Source organism: Molossus molossus, unplaced genomic scaffold (genome assembly GCF_014108415.1).
Source record: "Molossus molossus isolate mMolMol1 unplaced genomic scaffold, mMolMol1.p scaffold_m16_p_18, whole genome shotgun sequence".
Classification (NCBI taxonomy): domain Eukaryota; kingdom Metazoa; phylum Chordata; class Mammalia; order Chiroptera; family Molossidae; genus Molossus; species Molossus molossus.
The window spans coordinates 1,611,353-1,634,066 of record NW_023425353.1 but is presented as its reverse complement, the minus strand read 5'-3'; the positions used below and the strand labels follow the sequence as shown (position 1 = coordinate 1,634,066).

General features: G+C 51.0%; 1 pseudogene; it reads right to left on the bottom strand.

The window, feature by feature from the left end:
• Positions 1–20,380: 20,380 nt before the first annotated feature.
• On the bottom strand, positions 20,381–20,787 carry LOC118633506 (annotated as a pseudogene).
• Positions 20,788–22,714: the final 1,927 nt, after the last annotated feature.

Sequence of the window (22,714 nt, the reverse complement as noted above, 5' to 3'; positions counted from 1 at the left end):
GTTTGAAGTTGTCCCAGAGGTTCCTTACACTATTCTCATTTTTGGGGGTTCTTTTTTCTTTTTGCTGTTCTGATTGGGTGTTTTTGCTTTCTTATATTCCAAATCAATGGTTTGCTTCTTGGCTTTACCTACTCTACTATTAAATCTGTGTAAATAATTCTTTATTTCAGTTAGTGCCTCCTTTATTTCTGACTGTGCATCCTTCATTTCTGACTGGTCCTTTCTTTATGCTCTCGAGGCCCTCACTAAGTTCACTGAGGTTCTCACTAAGTTCATTGAGCATCCTTATAAGCAGTGTTTTGAACTCTGCATCTGCATTTTGCTTAGTTCTTTTCCTGGAGTTTTATTCTGTTCTTTCATTTGGAACCTGTTTCTTTGTCTCCTCATTTTGGCTGCCTCCCTGTGTTTGTTTCTATGTATTACTTAACGAGCGGTAGGGGGCTAGCTCAGACCAGATGCTGCTTGTTTGAAAGAATTTAGGAAAACCTGAAGCAGGATCCAAGACAGGTCAATCCTATGGTAAAACAACTGGCAACGGCTTGGGTGGGCCTGAAAGTTGGGTGGGGCGGGGCCTCAGGGAATCACCAGGGCAGGGCAAACAGTGTGAGCCAGGTTGCTGGAGTCCCAGATATGGCTGCTGTCTGCCGCCCCAGGGAAGGGCTCACCAAAGAACAAAGGCCTCTGACAGCACATCTGTCCAGGAGAAAGCCCCCTCTCCAGCCCTCGCTCCAGTGCCAAACAGCTCAGTTCTTCCCTGTCTGTATGTGGGGCCTTTCAAGCTGCCTCCCCCATGCTGGAGCCTTAGAGGGAGTGGGTCTGAGTATGTCCATGCGCGGGCCCTTTAAGGGGAACTGTCTGGGGCTCTAGCAGCCTCAGCCTCTCTCAGACTCAGTTTCCACTGGTTTTACAGCCAGAAGTGATGGGGATTCTCTTCCTGGCACTGGAACCCTGAGCTAGGCGCCTGGTGTGGGACAGGGACCCCTCAGTCCTCAGGGAGGACCTTCCCAGCTGAGGTGTCCTCCTGATTTTATCCACCACACGTGGGTGTGGGACCAGCCTGTCCACCTCCGCCCCTCCTACCAGTCTCCATGTGGCTGCTGCTTTAATTCCATAGTTGTAGGACTTCCATTCAGCTCCATGCCAGGTGGTTCTGAATGATGGTTGTGCTGTAGTTTGGTGGTAACTGTGATGTGGTTGTGGGAGATGCAATACTGCGTTTACCTACCTGCCATCCTGACCAGAAGTCTCAGCATTTGCCATATTAACCTCACTTAATAGATGCGGAAAATGCGACTCAGAGAAATTAAGAAACTTACACAAAGTCACACAACCACAAAACAACAAACAAACAAAACCGATGAGCCAGGTTCAGAGTGGTCATGCACTTGGCATGGAAGGCGGTCTCTGACCTGGCTGATGTGGCCAAAACAGCAGGAGCCCAGGCTGGATCCCAGCTGCTTCACAGGGTCTGCGGGCCTGTCCTCCATGGCTCCTGACAGCCCACCTTCTGCATCATCACTCTCCCTTCTCTTGCTGCCTCCAAGTTCTCCCCACCCTTCATGACGAGCCGTTGTGTAGGTGGTGATCCCGTCTCCATGCTCACTGCCTTGGGTTTAATGAGTTAAACTAGATGGAGCACCCAGGACCTGTTTCTGACTGCAGCCCGTCTGTACCCAGTGACACTGTCCTGGTGGGTTTGTGGTGGCAACTTAGTCTGCCACTGAACCCACTCTGAGAGCCCCTCGCTGGCTGCCTTGGCCAGCTCTGTATGCTGATCGCGGTCTGGGGTGGGTGCCCTTCCTGGGGTTTTTAGAAGGAGGGGCTTTCATGCAGCTGGAGTCACACATTCAGATGCTGATGAAGGCCAGAGAGGTGAAGGAGCCAGGGGGTGGGAACTCTGCTTAGCTGTCTAAGGGGCCCCTGCTCAGCTCCCCAGATTGTTGACTTATGGGAACTTGGGTCCAGATCTTTCCATTTCTGGACACAATCCTTTTCGTAAAATATGTTTTTATTGATTTCTAGAGAGAGAGGAAGGAAGAGGAGAGAGAGAAACATCTATGAGAGAGAAACGTCGATGGGCTACCTCCTGCACGCCCCCCACTGTGAATCGAGCCTGCAACCCAGGCACGTGCCCCAACTGGGAATCGAACCAGCCACCTCTTGGTGCATGGGACGATGTTCAACCAACCACTGAGCCACACCAGCCAGGTCCTCCACAACCTGAAGTATAATCTTTCCCTTTGAAAAAGTCAGCATCTATTTATAAACACTTTTTAAACACCGGCAGGACAGATGAAACATGTCAGCCGGCAGCTTTGGTCGCACCGCGGAGTCCGTGCAGGAGAGACCCCGAGACTCCCAGACGTGTCCTTCCCTGCCCCAGAGTTCCTACGGCTCTGAAAGCACAGTTAAGAAAACAGCGCATCAGTCACTGCACTGTCCAGTCACAGCCTCTGCACAGTCCTTGTTCTCCCCCCAGAGGAAAAAGTAAACAAACAGGAAAATCCCGCCCTGTTTTCACGGGGATCAGATCAGCAATGTCACCACCTCTCTGCGGCTGAGTGGAAACAGACACATGGCGGAGCCGCAGGCTCAGCTCTTCTGAGTGCCCAGCCGCACGTGGCAGGCATGGTGCCTCCCCAGCAGGCCGCCGGCAGGGCCCAGCCAGGTTTTGAAACCAGTAACAGTGAGCCTGGGGCCGTGACTGGCTGAGAGAGTGTGTTGTTATGGTGACCGGCACCTCCCAGAACCCTCTTCATCCCTTGGAAACCTCCCGGGCGCTCAAGGGTTTCTCTCAGTCGCTCATCCAGCGTCTTGTCAGTACCGCAGCGCACATCCCCTGACGTCCTGGAGGAGCCGTTCTGGAGAGGCAGGGCAGAGTGCAGCCCCACAGCCCAGCGGCCGGGTCCGGATGCCAGCCCTCTGCTCCTACCCGCCTCGTGGGGAGCGGGGCTAACAGCTAACTGACCTTGACGGTGAGGTTTGCACGAGCTAACACATGTAGCCAGCCACTGGCGGTCCTGCCACAGAGTGAGCACTCTGTGTTAGACATAATAATAATAATAATAATGGCAATAATAATAACTTTTGAAGACTTTGCTGTCCCTGTAGCTCCGAGAGATGGAGGGTCATCAGTCCTCAAATCTCCCCTGAAATACACGTGCGCGCTCTCCAGGCCAGGCTCATCTACCTTGTATCACATTCTGTCCCCTTCATCTCCTCTAGGGAAATTCTACCCAACTTTCAAAGCCCACCTCCAACGCTACTTCCTTGTCCTCTCCAGATACAATGACCGTCACCGTCCTTCAACTCACTTCCTAGTTCATCAGCACAGACTCCAGGGCACTCATCGGTCTGTCTCAGGGGCTGTGTGGATACTCTTGGCTCCCTGGGGACAGTGACCTCATCTTAGTCTTTATATCCACCGGCACCACAGCTTCGGTATAACAGGTGTCACCACTATTTGATGACGATATGTTCAATGAAGAAGTAAATCGGATCTCCTGGAGTAACCAGGGAGATGCTGCCAGAGTGAGTCCGAGATTTGAGAGCTAGAGCTGTTGGACTGGATTTGGACTCAGCCCAGAAAATGTCAGGAGCTATCAAAACAATAATAATAACAATATAAAACAACAGCAATGCCAGCATTTGTTGAATGCCTGCTGCATGCCAGATGCCATTCTAAGCTATTGACATGAAGTATTGTCTTGAATGCTCACACTGCTTTGTGACATTTGCTTGACTTATCCCCTCGCTATTCTAGCTGAGCTTGCTGAGGTCCAGGTGACCGGAGTAATGTGCCCAAGGACCTGCCACTGGTCAGTGCAGTGTAGGGATCTGAAGCAGGTATCTTGCTTCCCACAGAAGTAGACCCTGAAACAAATATTTGAGTGCAAATAGTTCATTTGAGAGGTGGTCCCAGGGAGCCCTGGTAGGACTGAAGTCAAAGGGAAGGGGGCCAGTGGAATCGTCGGCTGGTATGCTGTCTCCACAGGCAACTGATTTCAGGTGGCCCTCTCCTGCCAGGCCACAGCCCAGTCTGCACATTGAAAGGCTCAGGAAGCCCATGCTTTCTGATGCCCTGACTGGACAGGATGTCCAGGAGCATTTCAGCCAGAGTTTAGTGTCCCACAGTTAGATCCGTCACTTGGTGCCCTACTCTGTCCCTTTTAACGCACACGTCACAGACACAAATCTGGGAGGGGTGGGCGTTTCTGTCCTGGAGGAAGTGGGAGGAGGGTGGACAGGGAAGGACCCTGCTGGGTTCACGTGGGCGGCGCAGGCAGACACAGGCCTTTAGTTCGACAGAATCAAAGTCCTGCTTGTCTGTCTGCTTAGAAAATCTGGCCTGTGGGCCAGCCTGATGAGTGTTAGAGATAAACTCTCACTTGTGAAGTCAAGTACAATTGGTGACATTCGATACACATGGGTCGACTGTGCGAGTGCTCTGGGACGTGCCACACAGTGACAAGCACAGCGACTCGGCTACTGCAGCCCCTGGTAACGGGGGACGGAGAACGCCGGTGAGAAGCCTGGCCCATGCCACCTGCCCTGCGTCCGCAAGCCGCCCCCCGGCCGGCAGCACAGGCGGAGTGAGGAACTCGGGCCTGGGACACCCAGGCCACGCGCCGTCCTGGTTGGGTCAGGGGTGAGGACCTCGGGTGAGGTATTCAATTGCTCCGAGGCTTGGTTTTCTCACTGATGAAGTGAACATAACCATAGCACTAACCTTCTCGGCTTGCTGAGGGCGTAGCGAAGCGTGCGTGTGCGGCGGCTGGCCTGTGCCCGGCGCCAGGTGCACTGGGGACAGCTTGGTGAGGGACACCCCTGGGTCGTTCCGGGTACACAGGCCCACCTGGGCGATGTCATGGGCTGTCCCTAGGCCACCACAACAAACAGGCGGATCATGACGCCCGTCGTATTGTTTTTGCTGGTCTTGCCTTCGATTTAAAAACTGCAGCGACTGAGAAGTGAGGAGAACACGCGCGCCTGCCCAGGGCAGCCCGAAGCCGCTGACGCTGAGCTCAGCCACCGCTGCACACCTGTGATTGACTCTTAAAGAGACTCCACCACACACAAGACGGTCTCTCAAGTATTCACCTAACTAGTGAGCACAGAAAACAATTCATACCCATTTGTGGCAACCATTCCTCGACAGGAAATGGTTTGCTCATGGGAACACTCAGTGATTTTGCCTTGTGAATTTCTTAGGGTGCAGTCTACAGGCCTCCCTGAGTTCTTAGACTCTGTTCATGAGAACTCAGCATGTCGTCTCTAAGAGATATTAGCCAGTCTACACCTTGCAAATACCTTTCCTTTCACCAATGAGAGCACACTTCTTGAGGCTGCTCACAGGTCAGTGTTTACGTACATGCACACAGAACCCCATGTCTGAGGTTATGGACGTCAGTCAGCACAGCTCGGCGGTGACCAGGGTGTGGGAGACAGACCTGTCTGCAGCAGCCTCTCCAACCACGCATCCTGGGTTGGGCTGCTCTCCCCCAACTGGCTGGAGGTACAGAATAGCACGTCAGATGTGCCGACGGACTGTCAGGAAGACCAGAGACATCGTGAATCAGGAATGCAGTTAACACTCAGTCACTGGCCACCAACAACCCTTAGCATTCACGCTGGAACAGCATCACCGCATCACCACCTCACTCAAACTTCTCGCCAGCTCTGACTCCGGCATCATCTATTTCGAGAGGAAAAGGCCCAGTGGGTGGGAAGCTGAAAGACGGCACAACCTCTGTCCTGTGAACACGTGCAGAGGCTGAGACCAAGGAGGGAGGGTGTCCTAGCACAGGGTCAGCGCCCGAGAGGGTGGCCTCCGCTGCAGACAGCTGGCCCCCAGCAAGGCCACCCCCCTTCCCTGGGATGTCAAGTCCTGATCTCCTCACCCCCACCCCAGCGCCAACGCAGACGACTTTGAAGGTGCTCCCAGCCTTCTTCGCGACGCCTCGGAGCCCCACCTCCGTCTGCCCAGCTCACCTCCTTCCTTCCCCTCCCCAGACGTGGACAGGAGAACTCCCTGCACACCCGTCTCCCCTCCGAGCCGGCTTCTGGGAGAGCCCAGCGGCCGAAGGAGATGAAGGAGCCGAGCCACAGCGCAGCGTTCAGAATTCAGGTCTGGGGCCCCTGGGGGCCGGGGGGGGGGGCTAAACAGTGTTAATACCCTCTCACCAGATGGACGGGGAGCATCAGGTCTCCTCGGCAGCAGGGGGCTGCAGACGCTAACCAGGAGGAAGGGGTCCGGAGGTCTGATAAGCTGGATGACTCGGAAGAGGCAGCTCCACGGACGCTGGGGGAGCTCCTGCACCCTCCGCAGCACGGATGCCAACCCCTGAGAAGGGGGAAGGGGCTCTCCAATCTCCCCAGGGAACAAGCGGCCACTCCCCCAAACTCCCAGGGGAGGGAGGAGCGGTGAGTGGGAAATGCCTCTGCTGGGCACATGGGCAGTAGAAACCCAGATGGCTCCGGCGGCCCTTCTGCTGTGAGACATGCTCAGTGGGAGCAAATGTGGCCACACAAAGGGGGGGGGGAACCCCAGGACAAGGGTCGGGCAGGCTAAGGGCTCACAAACTCTGGGGATCCAGAAAAGCGGTTGGATGGGAGGCAACAGTGTAGCCCTGGGAGGTCCAGGAAACAGACGGGTCGTTGGAAAGAAAGCCTGCTCTTCCCCAGCCCAAGGAAGGCCCGAGGTGTGGGGCATTGTCTCCGCTCAGCAGCACGGAGGCCGGACAGGCACGGACACAGAGCTGGACCCGAGCCTCACATGCTAGCCAGTGGCTCCGCAGCTCTGGGTCCGCCGCCTCCTGGACCTGGGGGCCGCTTCCTCGGTGAGAACGCTGAGCGCCCTCAGGCTCCGTGCGCAGGGCCGGTCCTTCGTCCCCACGCCTGCAGTCTTGCCTCTCCGACGCTTCCAGGGTCCCTGGGATGCTTCTGTTCGCCGCGGAAGACCCCACCTCCTCTGCAGCAAGCCCCTGGGGATTTCCCAGACAGCGCGGCAGTGTGGGGGGTGTGAGGGTTTCTCGGACAAAGGGAAAAAGGGGGTGGGTGATGAGGCGACAGATTTTAGAAGTGAGAATGAGAGACTTCCAGAGAGTGGGGAAGGAGCGAACACACGTCAGGAAAGTCCCCTGGCGACCAGAGACAAGGGGACAAGAACGTTTAGCCAAAGGCAGCTGTCTGAGCCTCCTGTTGACCACACGTGACTCCCACGAGGCTCGGGCAGCACCCGACCTCTCCTAGAGGCAGGTGTCCTGTCTACATCTCCTGGGCAGGAACCGGGAGGGTCAAAGGTGATTTCTGAGTCTTTCGTTTCTTTTTCTTTCTTTCTTTTTTTATCCTTACCTGAGGACATTTTATTTTATTTTATTTTATTTTATTTGCATTTATTTGCAGATAGAGCGGGAGGAAGAGAGAGAGGAAGAGAGAGAGGAACATCGATGTGAGAGAGACACATCGACTGGCCACCACCCACACAACCACAACCAGGGCCGGTGACAAACTACAACCAAGGCACGTGCCCCTACAGGAACCGAACCCGGAACCCTCTGATCCACAGGTCGACAGTCTAACTGCTGAGCCAAAGTGGCCAGAGTGAGTCTTTTGTTTCTTAATTCGATGGCTTGCAATCAATATCCCAGAACTCAGCTTCAGGGTGACAGAATGTGGTCCCTTTGGGTCAGGAATCCTGATGTCTGACTGGGAATGCCAGGTAAACCCATGAAGCCAGGCCCACGGGTCGGGTTGGAATTTCAACACTCCCCAACCTCTTCCATTCCGCTCGGGTGGCCAGGCTCAAACCTCAAGGCAACTGGCCAGGGAAACTCCCCTCCCAGACCTCTCTTCAAATGCCTTCCAGGAAGCTGAACGCTCAGAAACGGGCTCTCCTGCTCGTGGGCTCCACAGAACTCAGAGGGAAGAGGGCTCTGCAGACCTCGCAGCTCACGGGCCTGCTGCCGGAGAGGGAGCGCCACCCGGAGGCAGAGGTCACGTCCGAGGTCTGAGGTGGGACAGAAGCCTCGCCTCTCGGCTCAGCCCCGAATTCCGATGTACCCATCTCCCTGTCATGAGGGAGGCAGAGAGGGGTGGGGAGGGGCAGGGGGGACAGCAAAGACTTTCATTCACGAAAAGGTTGTGGGTTTGATTCCCGGTCAGGGCACATGCCTAATTGCAGGCTCAATCCCCAGTCAGGGTGCCCAAAGGGAGGCACCGATCAATGTCTCTCTCACCTCGGTGTCTCTCTCATGTAGATGTCTCTTGCTCTCTAAAAATCAATAAAAACATATTCTCAGGTGAAGATTAAAAAAACATTCCACTGGCCTGGGGCAAAGGCCTCAATAATAATAGCAATGACCATTTTTATTGAGCTCTTACTATGTGCTGAGTCGTATGAAACACAGTGGCTCATTGGAACATTCCTCTTTACAGGCGGGTGTTGTTACGGAGGAGGAGTCAGACTCAGAGACACCAGCCCACCAGGGCAGGCCAGTTCCCTGTGGAGCTCCCTCCCCTCCCCAGAGAAACGTCCTGGCCCGGTCGCTTTTTCTCCACCCCCGGAGACGCTGGGTGTTTTACTCCTCTCCTTTTCAAAAAGCTGTGGGAGACACGTGAGGTCAGGTCTGGGATCCGGATTCTGACTCTGGCACGTGCTAGCTTCTCGTTGGCAAAATGATTAGCAGAAAACCTGTGATCATAGCCCTTCTCTTCTGACAGACAGAGGCGTGGTGCATCGTTGGAGACCTTCAGGCCCTCTGTCCCCGCGAGTCCTCACTCTCGGGGTTAGAAGCAGGGATGGCCGCAGAGCTAACAGTTGCTGCAGCAGGAGGCAGAGGAAAGAAGGGGCCGCCACTGATACTCAAAACAGTCACCCTGCCAATGGCCCAGGCCCTGGTGCTCGGGTTCCCCTCTGTGCAGTGGGAGGAAGGTCAGGAGTCTGCCTCCTGGGTGTGGGCCACGCCCAGAAGCGAAGCCCCCGCTGCCTCCAGGGGAAGAATCAAGGCGGGGCCCCAAGCCCCGTGCACCAGCCACTGGAAGGCCGAGCGGCTAGTCGCCGCGTGTTTAGATGATGTGTTTGGTCCAATGCTGTGCAGTCAACGTTCTAACATTCTCAGTAATGTCTGAACAGGGGCCCTGTGTTTCCACTCGGCACTGGCCCCACCGATTATGTAGCCGGTCTTGGCTGGAAAGTTTGGTGATGCACAGATGGCTGAGACCACCTCCAGACTTTCTGATTCAGGAGGTTGAGGAGGGAAGCCCTCAAATTCACGTTTCGGACACAGTCCCAGGCCATGCTGGCACTCCTGTCTGTGCCCTCACCTTTGTGAGAGCCACCAACTGACAGCACCGAGGTGGAGAGACAGGGGTCGAGCCCCGGGCACACTGGAGCCAGCCGTCGGGACAGTTGCCAGCAAACCGACTTCGCCAGAGCGCTGTCATCAATTAGTCTTTCATTTCCACAGCTAATCAAGACCACTAATTGTACAACAAGCTTCTCCCTTCTGTCTGTGTGTATCATCCTGGTTAGCATGCTTGTGTCTGTTTATTTTATAGCTGGAAATACTTTTAATGGCCTAGTAAATTGAGAACGACTTCGCTACCATCTGACTTTACCAGGGACTTACAAGTATTCAATTAATGGTACCAGTAATCTTCCTTGTAATTAGGCAGTTAGTAGGTTTGCCAGGCACGGCATTGATGAAATTAGTACCCAGCATCCACCTAATTGCATTTGGGGGGTTCCAAACGGCAAATGCGCAAGCGTGGGGCCGCCAGGATGGAGGGCTGTGGTTAGCTGGTTGTACTACCACCTGCAAATACATGGTTTATTACGATGACGATGGGCGTTTGTAGCTCATAAATCTGAGCACTCCTGCTCACGGAGGAGAAATGGTGTTTCTTGGTTGCTGGGAAATGGAGTGGGTTCCTGGGTCTCACGTGTTTCATTGCCTTCCCCCTGCAGCAGATGGCTGTCTCATGAGGGGTTGCAGTGTGAGTGGCCACCCAGAAAGAGCGAAGGTGGGGAGCACGGAGCCCAGTCCCGCCCCTGTGCGAGGAGGCCGGGCCGGGGCTGTGTGTGGACAGCCAGCAGGGTGGGGCTGGCTGTGAAGCAGTGATGGTTTGAAGGCCGGTTTTTAATATCTGAAACGTAACCTCCGAGGCCCGAGAGCTCTGCCAAACATCACCCTTTGAAAGGGACAGGTTGTTGATGTGTATGAGAAATTGGCAACTGGTAATGTATAACCTACATGGTCCTATTTCCATATCTGCAGCAATTAAATCCCCCCAATATAGTCACTATATAACAAAAATGTAAGCTCCTTGAGAAAAATAAATACATGTTCCCTGTTAGAAATAGTTCAACGAGGGGGTGGGGGGTGGGAAGAGATAAACCACAGAACTTATATGCATGTACGCATAACCAATAGACATGGACCACAAAGCTGGGGACCGGGTGGGGGTGGGGTGGGGAGGGGAGGGAGGTGCCAATGGGGTAAAAAAGGAGAAACATCTGTAACAAAAATTTTTTTAAAAAATTAAAAAAAAAAAAAAAAAGAAATAGTTCAACGATTCAAATAGTTCCCATCATTGGAAAAGCAAAACAACAGTGATTTCATGGTGCAGGCACATTTGAGTGAAACTTGAGTAAATTACCCAAATAGGATTCTGATGCCCCTCAGGTCCAGATTGTGGGCGCCAAGTGCTGCTGGGTTTCCTTCCCAGAAGTCCGCTTGCCTGCCAGCTGGGCAGAACCTCCGGACCTGACAGAACCTGAGCTCTGCCTGGGTTGTGGGTTCCTGAGAGGTCAGCGGCCCTCGCTGGAGCTGGAGAGCAGGGTCTGTGGCTGCAGGACACACGGGATGTCTGGGCACAGTGCGGGCTCACCGACTTGAATCCGGGACTCAGCGGAGGGAAGTGGGCCTGGGCACCACCCGCTGTGCGAGTCCTTGTTCAGCCTGTCTGGTGTGTCCTCCTCCTAACGTGGGGCTGACCTTTCTCCAGAGTTGCTGTGAGGGTCGGAGGTGTCATGGAACACAGAGGCCTGCCGCAGGGCAATGAACGTTGGAGATTTTCTCCTGCTCTTTCTCCCCAGACCCCACCCCTTTCCATTCATCTACCAAATGCCACGTTCCGAAAAAGACCCAAACACTAGGTTCTGTTCTCAAGGAGTTTTCAGCCTATTGGTCTGTTTACCTCCCCCAAATACCGTAGTGGGAGGAGATGGAGTCTTTCCTCAAATCTGTTTAAGGAGACCATGAAAGGTTTGTCAAGTAGGCCACCCTAACACTTCCTCTGAAAGACACATGTGCTATGCAACTACAGTAAATATAAAAGTGTAACAGTGGGAATTGTATCCCACCCCACCATTCTTTGGACATTGTCTCTGTAAATGCTGACCCTCACTAACATGTAGCTTGTAGATAAACAGCAGTTTGCACAAGAATCCTAGGAAGTAACTTCAGAAGATGCAGAGTCTGACCTTCAGTCATCCTAGTTTGGGAGACTCGCTGACCTTCAACCACAGAACCAGGATGATGTAGAACCAGGGTGACAGAGACCAGGATGACACACACCAGACCATCACTCGACTAGTTCTGAGGTCTTTATCAGAGTGGGCTGTGCTGGCCTGCACGTAGATGACTTTTCGACCCCTCCCCTTAATTTCTTAGTTCTGCTTTCCCTCTCCCTTCGCATACAAACCTCTGTCTGCATTGAGAGGAGAGATGAGCTTTGGACAAGAGTCCTCCATCTCCTCAGGTGATGGGAACTTGAAGAAGCCTCTTTCCTTTTTCACCAGCGCCTTTTTCCCGGGTTTGGCTTTGGTGGTGGCAGGCAGCCAAACCTTGATTTTAGTGACCAAAGCAGAAATGGATTCCGTGATTGAAGGACTTAAAAGGAAGTGATTTAAGCCCTGGGGCATTGTCCCAATACTCCAAGGAAGTCGTTTAAATTGTGAGGAGTTTGCTAGCACTTATCCAGCTCTAGCAAAAGGATCATGTTGGTGAACACTGTCTTTTTCATCACTAGAAGGTTATTGCCTAATGGTTACAGAAAAGTCACTCTCCCATCGTTATGACATCAAAACATCCTGCTCATTTATGAGAAAAACAGGGAGGTGCAAGGGGGCAGGGTGGCTGGGCAGCCTGAAGAGGCGGCGGCCCAAAAGGTAAGTGGCTTTGTGAATCACTTAGAGGGTCAGACTTCATCCCAGGAGTGATGAAAAAGCAGTAAGAGCGTGAGCTGGATGATTCACACGGTCATAAGATGTGAGATAGTGACAGAGTAAGGTGCAAGGACTAGGTTGGGCAAAGAATTCATACCAAACACTGTGCATGGGTAGTCTTCCTTTACAAATGCCTGCTGCACGGGCTGCATGGCGGGGGGCGGGGGGCGGCTGGAGGCACCCTGACAAGAGCAGACAGCTTCGGACTGGGAGTGAATAGCCTGTAAAACTCTGACGAGTACTCAGCTGTGACAAGCTAGACTGAGGAATGAGGCCATATGTGTGTAATTTATGCACCTGTTTGAACCCTGCTTGCACATAAATTTAGCTCTGGCCAACAGCCTAAGCACTTGTGTCAGGCTGGAGGATGGCCATGGAGGACAACCAGAGTGGAAACTGAGGACAGATGACACCCTTTGCAATACTCTTTGACAAAAGCCACCTCCCAACATTCCCCTCCCTGTCAGCACCCACCCTACCCACCCTGCAGAGCTGATCTTGGGATAGAGCTTAATCTCCGCTCCTAAACTACTATGTCTTTTCTTCAAGGTCACATTTACAAACTGTGTGAACTTGGGCAAATTAATCTCTGTAGCCTCAGTTTCCTCACTATAAAATGGAAATGAAAAAGCTACCTATCTTATAAGGACTAAATAACTCAATGTACATGGAAACACGTAGAACAGAACCTGGCATTTAGTGAGCAAGGTCACTGGTCAAGGTCAGCTGCTGCTGTTGTCATGGCACAGTGACCTACTTTCCCCTGCATACTGCTCATCCAGCCACTGTTCCGTGCCCACCTCTGTGGGGGAGATGCAAAGGGTACAAAGGTAAATAACACATGTGCTCTGTACTCCAGGAGTCCCCTAATATTTGCATTTTAAATTGGAGCTGTATCAAACTTAACCCTAAAATGACAAAGAAATTTGAGAATTGCTTGCACCTTGGTGAAGCCATGTTTTGTGTAGGAGACTTTTAGACAGGTGGTTGCTGCTGCTTCTTGCCCTGAATACCAGGAATTTCACTTCATCGTCCTAATAGTCGAATGACATAGGAACTGTTATTGTCATGCCTGTTTTATACGGTAAAAAAGAAAAAGCTCCTATTTACACAACTAATAATTATGCCATTAGTAAGGACAGAGGTGGAATTTAAATATTATCTAACTCCAGAGATCAGTCTCCAAGCCGTTGTGTGTCATAGTGTCTATCGGGGTAATAAAAGGTAGATGCCTAGTGTTAACCTAAAATGAAGTCCTTTCAGAGTGAGAGGCAACAAACATGTATGTCAAAGAAGCGCTGTTTGGGGCTCACTGGTCCATGCAGAGGCCCAGAGAGCGTTCTGATTGGGAGACAAAGACAAGGGGTATCTGAGACGGGAAGAGGAACAATTACATCAACAGAAGGAAGAAACTTCCATGGGTGCAGAACACAAAGTGATGTTGATTCTAAGTAAAGTTTTTAACTTTCAGTCTGTAGTCATTACTCTGGCAGTCATGTCTGCGTGCTCATTCCCTTTGCAAACCCTTCCGTGAGCGTGAGGGGGCTGAGCCCAGGCCGCAGGTTACTGCCCTGTTCCAACATCCGAGGTCTGAAAGACAAGACAGACAGCTCCTCCGGCAGGCCAGCTCCGGCTCCCGTTCAAGTGGCTCCATTTCTAAGGTTTTGTCACGAGGCGAGTAGAAGCTGCATAAATTGCAGGAAGATTCATTAAAGAAGGCATTTTTAAGAGCAGGGACGAAGACAAATGGGAGACGGTCACCAGGGAAAATGGTGACAGTCTTCCAAAGTTTAATGTATTCTGTCTGGAGGCAAGAAGTCAAGTGATTTCTCACGGCACAGTGCTGACTGCACACCCTGGGCAAGTGCCAGTCCGCCTCTCCCGCCCTAGACGCCTGGCAACACGGGACCTGCTCACCAAATACCACAGGGACAAAGTGCCTCCCCCTAATGAGTGGGCGGTTCCGATCCCTGGGAGGCTCTAACACGCAACCATCAGACGGGGATGAGACAAGGAGAGGAGAAGCTTGGACGCTGGGCTTCCAGTTGGCTGCCGTTAGGAGCGGTGCCACCTTCTCCCAGGGGCGTTTGGGAGTGTGTGGAGGTGGCTCTGGTTGTCCCAGTGACTGGGAGGCCCCATTGCCAATTGGCGGGCAAGGGCCAGGGCCCCAAACACCCAAAGAATTGTCCTACCCCAAATACCCTCAGCAACCGTTAGTAATCACAGTAGACACTGTCAGGTCCCAAAGCCTCCATAGCCACCACCCCTGACCAGGCGACTGCGTTGAGCAGCTGGAACCTGGCTCTGATCGCAGAGCTGGGGGCGGTGACGCAAGCGTAGCCTCCCACTTGCTCCTTGACTCAGTTTCCACTACAGTGAGATCAGCTGCCTTCTCGTCTGCTCAGGCTACCATAGCAACTTCTGCAGACCGGGCAGCTTGAACAGAAGAAATTTATTTTCTCATGGTTCCAGAAGCTGGGAAGTTTAAGATCAAAGCTCTGGCCCTGGCCAGCTTGGCTCAGCGGTTAGAGCGTCGGCCTGCGGTCCTGAGAAACCCGGGTTCGGTTCCCGCTAAGGGCGCGTACTTCGGTTGCAGTTTGTCCCCGGCCCTGGTTGGTCGTGCGGGTGGCAGCCACTCGATGTGTCCCTTTCACATCGATGTTTCTCTCTCTCTCTCCCTTCCTCTCTCTCCCTCCCACTCTATCTGTACAAAAAATGGAAAAATATCCTTGGGTGAGGATAAAAAAAAAAAAAAAGATCAAAGCTCTGGCTGATTAGTTCCTGGCATGCTTGTGGCTGTCTCCTCTCTCTGTGCCCTTTGCTTTGTGCTCTATGACCTCCTCTAAGCCTAGTCACCACCAAAGACCCGAGCTCCAATCGCCATCACACTGAAGGCCAGGGACAAATCCGTTTCAGAGCAGACACACTGGGAGGTCTGCTTCATGGCTATCTGGACCCCCGGAAAGAGCAAATTACTCTGTACCTTTTTACGTGAAGCCAAGAACTCTGGCTAAAACACATGTGCCCATTCAGAGCTTTCAGGAGACAGGAGCGGGTGCTGAGGGCGAGGCGAGTCTCGGGCGATGGAATTCCTCGGCAGGCACTGGTTGAAGTGTCCGCGAACATCCAGTGGTGCTCAGCACACCCCACGGCACGGCTCCCAGGAGAGTGAGCCTGAGGTGCTTGCTTTATGATTATAGGAAAACTTCAAATGATACGTGAAGAGTTTTTATTATGGTGTTCCGTCAAGTTTCCATTAGAGAAGAATGAAGCTTGGGATGGGGTCCTTCCGAAGTCTGTGGCGTGTGGAGTCCGCTGAAGGCCCCTCAAGGTTCTCACAGACAGGGGGACCATTTCTGTCTCCTCAGCAGACCAGACCCTCACCCCGTGCACAGGTCTGGACGGTGACACAAGGTTCACTCAGGGAAGCTGCTCTTCGCTCTTTCTCAAATCCACGTGTCAGGATCCTGCATCAGCAGCCTGTGGCGCCTGCTCATACAGGTCAGATTCTGCTGCTTTCAAATGATGGAGCCCCGTTCACACTGCTTTGGCAAGAACTAGTTCACCAGCCGATGCCACTGGAAGACCTGGACTCAGACGTGTCAAGGCGGCGTCAGCAGGTACCGCTGCTCTCCGCTGCTCTCCATCTCGTCACTGCACTGCCCCCCGCTGGCTCTCCTAGGCGGTGCTCCCTGCCGGGGCCAGACGGCTCCCAGCCCCTGCAGCGTGGCGGCCCTGGTCCTCGGGGTCTCGGAGCACCAGCCAAGTTCCAGGGAGGAAGGAGATGGGTCTAGTTTAGGTCGGGCCTTGAACCCATCACCGTGCCAGGAGCTAACAGTGTCTATGTCACGGGAGCACTGCTTGGCTCAGTGCCACCTGAACCTCACGACCTGATGGGGACTGAGGCAGCACCCCAGCCATAGGCCTGGCACTCACAGCCCTGTCCCCGTGACTGCCTAGGGCCTCCCTGGAGCGCAGGGCAGTCTCCACCATGCACAGAACAGCCTCACCTGATGCACAAAGGGGGGGAAGAGACCCTCACTCACCGCGCCTCTCGCTGTCTCCCCAGCGGGCCGAAGCTCCAGTCGCCCGCAATGGCAACCTTGACACCCACTCTATTGGCCTGTGGGTTCTCCTGGCTCACTTCCCACTCCCGGGCTGGGGTGTCCTGCAGTCATCTTCAAAACAAACTACTAGAGTTTGGTGACTTCCAAGGGAACCCAGACTGAGGCAGGGATGCTGGGATCAAAGGCTCCCAGCACCAGACGGACTGCAGATGTCCCTGCTGTCACAGAGGTGTATTCTTACAAGTGTTCAGGGCTCACGTATTCCTAACGTCCCTCTGGAGCTGCTCCAGGTTCTGAGGGGCAGCTGCCTGGATGGGTCGACACGCAAGGCTTTTATATGAAGAACATACATCGAGAGAATTGAGGCGGAAAAGCCCGGGAGAGCGATCAGACCACATGCTGGTCTGACTCCAGGGAGGGTGAGAGGGACGCATGACAGCATCCTAGAATTCAGCCACCGGAGGAGTTCACACCCCAGGAGGGGGCCTCAGTGTCCTACTCTGTCTCTGGCTGGCAGCCGTCTATGGGGAGTGAGACTTTGCTGCAAGTGTGGGAATGGGTCTCAGAGCTCAGCCGCTGGGACCACTGGCCGGCGGCAGTCCCGGTAGTGTGCAGGGCACACTGTGGCCAGCACACACCTTATAGAATCCCACGCGTTCAGAGACTGCAGAGGCTTTGCCACCTGAGTCTGCGGCTCAGAGAGCCCGTCTGGGGCTCGAATGAGAGCCCGGCCACGAAAGCGACGAAAACCAGTGCTCTGTGAAGGATGTATAACAGGGACCAGGAGGAATCGGCCCCGGGGACCACGGGCTTTTGAGGCATTGATGTTCCTACAGCAGAGGATTCTGGTCTGCGGGTGAAAAGCAGGCAGTGAGCGAAGCCTGTTCGGACGCGATGGCTCCTCTGTCCACAGGCCTTAATGCAGAGCACATTCTGAGTGTGGCCAAACCCCCAAATCCCTAGGTTTGGTTTTGGTTTTTAACTAGGTCCTCTCAGACCAACGCATATTTGAAAATACAGCAGGTCCTCAAATAACATCATTTTGTTTAACGTGGTTTCAGTCAACGCCGCTTGATTGATGAGATTCCATGAAAACTTACCTTTTTCTTGGACAAACATCTTTATTTAAGAAATCAAATTGATAGACGGGGTAGAAAATTATGGTACCAACATCACACAGAGATCCCAGACCAATCACAGAATTACTTACCCAAGGTATTCAGAATGGAAGGGAACTCTAGGTGCACAATTAGCGCAGGAGATATGTGTCAGTACTTGCTTTTCAGTTGACATGTCCTCTTTCACAGTGAGACCCCACACTAGATAGGATAGAGTGGGCAGTTAGACAGCATGAGCAGAGTAGGAATGAGAGGCCAGGTGCAGCAGGTCGCCAGGGCGCAAAGCCTCGGGTCCCTAGCAACAAGCCCAAACTGGACATATACTGTAGAGCGGGACCTCGCCACCAGGGTGAACTTTCCTCCCCTAAAGGATCACTGGTCATGCGGCTTGGACCCTCCCCTGACCTGTTCCTCCCTGGCTTGTAGCTCTTCACCCAGCAGACTCTTCAGAAGAGGAACCAAGGGCAGAACAGCCTCAGGCTACCCCATCCGAGCCCTTGCACAACCACTCCATTAAGCCTTAAGCCCTAGAGATAACATCTGGACCTCAGTTGTGTTTCAGCTCCAGGCCCAGAAAATCAGCAAAACCAGAGGAAGCGAGGCCATGGCTGACCTCAGGACCAGCTGCATTGACTAATGACCCCTGCCCTGGTGCCTACCATCAGCAAAGACCATGAGCCTGAAAGGACGCACATGGAGAGCTGATGGATATTCTATTGAGATCCCCCCACCCCCACCCCTGATACTTGCCCTAAAATCCCCACCAGAGAAAAGCCCTTAAGACAAAGGACCCAGCTCTCTCTCCCCAGCCCCTTCCCTCAGGCATGCTCCCTCTCTCTCTGAGCCTCACCTGTAACTTTCCTTCCCCCTGTCTCTCCTCTAGAGACAGACCTTTGCTTCCTTTCTCCTAAGCTCCAAGGACCCTTCTTTTGCCTCTGTAACTTTTTCCTAAGACCACACAGCCCAGCTGGCTCACGTCATCTACCTCTGAGACTTCCTTTCTTTTATTTTTTAAAAAATTTATCTTTATTGGTGAACATATTACAGATGTCCCTCTTTTTTCCCCCACTGGCTCCCTCCTCCCCACTCCTGTCCCCCCCGGCTTCACCTCTCTGTTGTCTGTGTCCACTGATTGTGCAAATATGCATATAAGTTCCTTGGTTTATCTCTTCCCATCCCCGCTCACTGCCTTCTCTCTGAGATTAGTCAGTCTGATTCCTACTTCCATGTCTCTGGATCTATTTTGTTCATCAGCTTATTTTGTTCATTATACTCCATGAATAAGTGAGATCATGTGATATTTGTCTTTCTTTGATGGGCTTATTTCACTTAGCATAATACTGTCCAGGTTCTTCCATGTCATCTCAAAGGGTAAGAGATCTTTCTTCCTTACAGCTGCATAGTACTCCATTGTGTACATGTACCACAGCTTTTTTATCCACTCATTTACTGATGGACACTTGGGCTGTTTTCAGATCTTAGCGATTCTAAATAGTGTTCTGTGAACATGGGGGTACATAAATTCTTTCTGATTGATCTTTCAGGCTTCTTAGGATATATCCCTAGAAGTGGGATCACTGGGTCAAATGGCAGTTCAATTTTTAATTTTTTGAGGAAACACCATATTATTTTCCATAGTGGCTGCACCAGTCTGCATGCCCACCAGCAGTAAACTAGAGTCCCCTTTTATCCACATCCTCGCCAACACTTATTGTTTGATGACCTGATGATGGCAGCCATTCTGGCAGCTGTGAGGTGATACCTCATAGTCATTTTAATTTGCATCTCTCTGATGATTAGTGACACTGAGCATATTATCATATGTTTCTTGGACATTTGTATGTCCTGATTGGAGAAGTGTCTCTTTGGGTCCTCTGCCCATTTTTTTAATTGGATTCTTTGTCTTCCTTTTGTTGAGTTTTATGAGGACTCTATATATTTTGGAAATTAACCCCTTATCTGATGTATCACTGTCAATTATGCTCTCCCATATAGTGGGTTCCCTTTTCATTTTGATGCTGGTTTTTTTTGCTGGGCAGCTTTTTGGTTTGGTGTAGTCCCATTATTGATTTTTTTCCCTTTGTTTCTCTTGCCCTAGGCAATGTATTTGTGAAAAGTCTGCTACTTGTGATGTCTGAGATTTTGCTGCTTACATTTTCTTCTAGGACCTTTAAGGTTTTACGAGTGACATTTAAGTCTTTTATCTATTTTGAGTTTATTCTTGTGTATGGTATAAGCTGGTAGTCTAATTTCACTTTTTTGCATGTAGCTGTCCAATTTTCCCAGAACCATTTATTGAAGAGACTGTCTTTACCTCATTGTATGCTCTTGCCTCCTTTGTCAAATATTAATTGAGCATACTGTCTTGGATCAATTTCTGGGTTCTCTGTTCTGTTCCATTAATCTATATGCTTTTTCTTGTGACAGTACCAGGCTGTTTTGATTACAATGGCTTTGTAATATAACCTGAAATCCAGTACTGTGATCCCTCCAACTTTGTTCTTGTTTTTCAAGATTGCTGTGGCTATTTGGACTCCTTTAGGTTCCATATGAACTTCTGGAGTATTTGTTCTAGATCTGCAGATGTTACAGTTCGAAATCTGGCTACCACATCTTGACAATGACATTTGGTTCTGGATTGTTACATCAAGATCAAGCTTTCTGAATGAGGAAAGTCAAAAGCTTATTTCAGTTTTAAATATAAAGGTATTTTAAGATTATCAATAAAGAACTCTTTATAAATAGCACCGTACATAAGCAAATATTGATCTGTTGATAATTCTAAGGAACAGAATGTACTATCTTTAAATATAAAAGGTTTATATTTATATAATCAGGTTTAGATAAATTAAGACTACAAGTAAAATTTCTCTGGGCAATTCAGTCAAGTAACTTACAATGTACACATTCCTGAGTATACTCCATTGTAGTGACGTGGTTTATTTCTGAATTCTTCTGCATTCAGCTTAAAAATTGTTTCTTCCTATGAAACTATACTTCTAGTCAAATATGCTTGATTAAATAGGAGACTTGGGTTCATGAAATGGATTCATTACGAACTTTATCTATAAATCATAGCCTCAGTGAAGAAGTTCTTTATTCCATCTTCTTGCCTAGTGTCACGAAGCACAATGAAGTTCACATGACCTGAGCAGCAAATGCTGAAACCAACCACCCACTGAATTGCCCACCGTTTTCGGTACCTGTTGCTTGACAGCCACACATTCTCATCTATGAGGTTGAGGGCCTGAGTTATGAACTAGTTCAGATGACAATTATCTCTGGATTCTCCTTTTCCAGCTGGCAAAATCTCCATTTCAAAAACTGGATTATCATGGTGGCCAACAGCTACAAAGTAGAAACTTGCAGACATTGCCTTCAACACACAGCTCCTTTGAAGAGATGCCAATGACAGAAATCTCCAGTCAGTTCCTGCAGCTGCTACCCAGCCTCACAGCTTTGGTTGGGACTCCTGGAGACGAGAACTTAACTCTTGTTTATATCATGAGCCTTCTAGTCCTTAAATTGCAGAAATTGTGGACTATGTTAAGTGAGGATTTACTGTAAATCTCATCAGTTTAATCCACATCCATGAAAAGTGATTAAAATCACATCTTCTAGGAGCTGTTTCAGAAGAGCTGTTTTCGTATATTTCTTTGGAAGCAGAATCACCAACATGTTGTAAAGGTGAGTGAGAGTGTGGCATCTCCCTCTATCAGGAAGTCCGTGCTTCATGCCCGCAGAGCACTTCTCACTCTCAACCTGCTAGGGAGGCCCTGGAACTGCCTGGTGCCCCGGGGAGAACACAGGCAGGGGCTGTCCTTGCCCCAGAGCCAGCACACCCAGTGGACAGTTTCAGATCACATCGAAGCACCACCACCCAACCACCTCCAAAAGTAACACACTCAAGGAGTGGACTCAGTGGGCACCAGAGCCCTGCTGAAGTAAGTCTTGCTCTGTGTGGTGGGCCTCTGCACAGCTGATCCTCCAAAGGAGTCAGAGGCCAGTGGTTAGTGGGCACAACCAGTCCTTGCAGATGATCAGCCTGAGTAAATCCCTCCCATTGACTTGCCGGCAGCAATCAAGTCTCAATTACAACAGGAGGGTGGACAGTTCACACATGAAGTAGACCTCGAGGGCCCAGTTGGGTGATCAGGGAGGCTGTGCCACTGGACCCTACAGGACACCTACAACAACAGGTCACCCTACAAAGCCTAGGAGACATAGCAACTCTACCTAGTACATAGAAACAAACACAGGGAGGCAGCCAAAATGAGGAGACAAAGAAACATGTCCCAAGTGAAAGAATAGAATAAAACTCCAGGAAAAGAACTAAACAAAATGGAGATAAGCAATCTAACAGATGCAGAGTTCAAAACACTGGCTATAAGGATGCTCAAGGAACTTAGTGAGGACCTCAACAGCATAGTAAAGGACCAGTCAGAAATGAAGGATGCACTAACTGAAATAAAGAATACTTTACAGGGAATCATTTTAATAAGCCATCAATACTGAGACTTGCTAGTAATGAGCCTTCCTAGCACCGAAATCACACCATATGACCCAAAGTTTGGGCATCAAGGCATCCTTCAGATCGATTATGACCAACAGGGAAAGTGTGGATGAAAAAGTGGTGCTGGAATAAATTATATACTCCTACCTGGGCAGGTCATGGTGGACAGTCAGCGCCAGGCCTATGACTTCTTTCGTGAAAGGTTTTTCAGCCAGCTTTGTCCATTTTTCTTGAGCATTTGGGGTAGGAAAACTATTTTCTGCCAAGGGTCCTTTTAATATTTATAACATCATTCTTGGGACATACAAAATTATCGACTTAAAATTTAGCCTGCTATATTCAGTCAGGCTAATTTGGTGAGGCGTGTGACAGTAGCTGGTATGGATTTTGTGGGCCTTATACAGCCTGTGGGCCAGCTGGTCCCCACCCCCAATAGGTTAGCACACCTTTGCAGGAGTTCTACCCTACAGAGAGCATGCTGTAATCCAATCCCCTCTGCCTGGCTTTCTCCTGCCTTCACATAATCTTCTTCACTCCCCTCCTTAATTCCAAATGTACAAAAGAAACTGCAAAACTCTTCTCTGGAGCATTTGACATCTTACTTTCTGGCATATGTTGCCAGTTTTGTTCAAATAAACACTTACAAAAATTCTCTTTGGGGCTGGATGTTTCCTATGTCCACCGTAGATCCCCAAGCCAGCCTGCACTCCATACCCTTATTTCACAGAAGCCCCTGGAGCTGCCATTGACCTCTAGTTTCTGGTTCAGGGGAAGACCTGCTGGCTGA